Genomic DNA, 2,619 nt, shown 5'->3' with positions numbered 1-2,619 from the left:
GGCGGGTGTATGCTGCTCAGTTGTCCAGGGAACCAAGACAATTCAGCCTAGCAAGCCAAACTCACTGCCTTTCACTGAAACTATAAATTCCTTCCTGTCCCTCCCACTGCCCAAAATAAACATGAAGGACAGGTACAAGTCATTGTGCTCTAACATTGTAGCTAATGCTGGAGTTTTCCTCTCTAATGTTTATGACTGAAATGCCCAGTGGAGGAAGAAGTACTCAGATTTTGTACTTAAGTTAAAGTGACTGTAGGAAATATACTCCAAGTACAAGTTACAGTCCTGCAATCAAAAATTACTCAAGTAAAAGAACAAAAGTATTAGCATCATTACAGATACTCATTATGCAGATCGGCCCGTTTTCAGATTCATTATATGTTTTGATTACAATTATTGATGCAATAATGTGGTTTATCAAAACAGGTAAATGTGCAGCTAGTTTTGAATTTAACTGATTATGTTAACTAACTAAAGTCTAATTTAAGTGTTGATTATATTTTACATTATTAATCAAAATCTGTAAATCAGTGAAAGTACACAATTTAGCTCTGTAGCAGGGTTGAATGAAGTAAAGTAGCAAACAATGGAAATAATAGAAAAAGTACAAGTCTCTCAAAATTGTACTTAAGTACTTAGTAAATACTTTACGCCTCTGAAAGTGCCTTATACCGGCAATGTTTCAAGTATCTCAAGTTTTTAAACACCACTAACATCATAGTTAACCTGATTCACAGAAGACACAGAAACTCACTAATGATTTCATTTGCATGGAGCTACTAAACGAAGACAACAATATCACATCTTCAATTCCAAATCATACCGCCACCAGTTTACTGATACACATGCACAAACATTACTCACTTACTTTAGGGTATAAGATTGAAATCTCCTCTAAACTTGACTCCCTGCTGAAGATCACAGAGCTGAGTCCTGAGCTGTCCTGAGTGACGGGAGCTTCAGAAGGTTGTCCTGGAAACGTTCAAACAGCTCGCGACCTTAAACAGTCTGTGCTCGCGACGAACCGCGCAGGACAGTGAACACACCGCGGGAAAGTTACGGTGTGTCCTCCACACCAATGTGATAAAACAAAGTCAATATTGCTGGTTGTATCTGTTACATTGGTTGCAGCCAAGAATTGAAAACAATTACAAATAATACAGGTTGTATTGTAAAATGTGTTGCGTTACTCAGTTTAGAGAATATACGTTTCTAAATAATATTGAGTGGCATTTCTTCAGCTCTGCACAACATTTGACACACACTCACCAGCTACCACAGCTATTAGTCAAACGAAGAGATTATCTCTGCACTGAACGGAGCAGAGTCATTAACAGGAAAAGCTGTCTGCTGTGTGAATCTCCAGTAGGAAAATACGCTTTCTGTCTCTCTGAACTTCAGGGAAACTCTATTCTCACCTACAAGGGGATTCACAGCCACCTCACAAAGCGCTGAACTGCCACTTAAAGTTTCTCAGTCAAGTTGTTGTTGCATTTGCGGAAAAAAGCCAACATGTGTGAGAGCTTCTGTCACGACAATTTCCTGAAAACTGCTGAGATACAGCTCAGATGGTGATGGGGCACGATAACACTGAAGCAGTCATNCGTCTCCTGTTTGGCTGTCCGTCCGACGCCAGCTCCCCGGGTTTCTGTTGGCGAACCAACCCACTCAAGTGTCGTTGGAGGTCCCGCAGACTGCCTTTCTGCCGGGGTCCTGCCAAAACTCCATGTCCTGAGCCGTTGGAGGTCCCGCAGACTGCTCTTCTGCCGAGGGTCCTGCCAAACTCCATGTCTGGTCCCGTTGGAGGTCCCGCAGACTACTCTTCTGCCGGGGGTCCTGCCAACCCCATGTCTTGTCACGTTGGAGGTCCCGCAGACTACTCTTCTGCCGGGAGGTCCTGCCAACTCCATGTCCTGAGCCGTTGGAGTCCCGCAAGTTGCTCTTCTGCCGGGGTGTCTGCCCAACTCCATGTCTGGGTCCCGTTGGAGGTCCCGCAGACTACTCTTCTGCCGGGGCCTGCCAACTCCATGTCGTGTCCCGTGGAGGTCCCGCAGACTACTCTTCTGCCGGGGGTCCTGCCAACCCCATGTCCTGAGCCGTTGGAGGTCCCGCAGACTGCTTTTCTGCCGGGGTCCTGCCAAACTCCAATGTCTTGCCACGTTGGAGGTCCCGCCGACTACTCTTCCGCTGGGGGTCCTGCCAACTCCATTGTCCTGTCGCGTGAGAGGATCCTGCCAACTGCTTCCTGCCGGGGGTCCTGCCGGTCCTGTGGTCCTCTTCCCATGGGGGATCTGCCGACACCGGCTCCTGACCGCCTCCGGAGCTGTCTGGTCTTTCACCCCTCTCTCGGACTCTGCCTTGCCCCCAGACCGTTCCGCCCGAGATTCCCTCCATGGACCTCTTGCTCTCGCCCCCGGGCCGTCCGCCCGAATTCCCTTTTGGAACTCTGCCTTGCCCCGGCCCGTCCGCCCGAATTTCCCCTTTTTTTAACTCTGCCTTGCCCCGGGCCGTTCGCCGTTCAATAAGTTAAATAGAAAACAACAATTCATATAAAACATTCCTAGGAACCACCCAAGGGGGTCCTCATATAAACATGTCAAATGTGTGTATTGTATTTTA

General features: G+C 47.2%; 1 protein-coding gene across 1 annotated transcript in view; it reads right to left on the bottom strand.

The window, feature by feature from the left end:
• LOC104966484 (uncharacterized) overlaps positions 1-1,046 on the bottom strand; it is an 8,160-nt gene extending 7,114 nt beyond the window's left edge. Inside the window, exon 1 of the mRNA XM_010795671.1 lies at positions 869-1,046. The gene's annotated coding sequence lies outside the window, so the exon portion shown is untranslated. The remainder of the gene's footprint in view (positions 1-868) is intronic.
• Between the last annotated feature and the right edge of the window lie 1,573 nt (positions 1,047-2,619).

The sequence above is a fragment of the Notothenia coriiceps genome, unplaced genomic scaffold (genome assembly GCF_000735185.1).
Source record: "Notothenia coriiceps isolate Sejong01 unplaced genomic scaffold, NC01 NC01_scaffold00037246, whole genome shotgun sequence".
NCBI classification, from domain to species: domain Eukaryota; kingdom Metazoa; phylum Chordata; class Actinopteri; order Perciformes; family Nototheniidae; genus Notothenia; species Notothenia coriiceps.
Note: the sequence above shows the minus strand (reverse complement) of the source record. Positions and strands in the feature narration are given on the sequence as shown.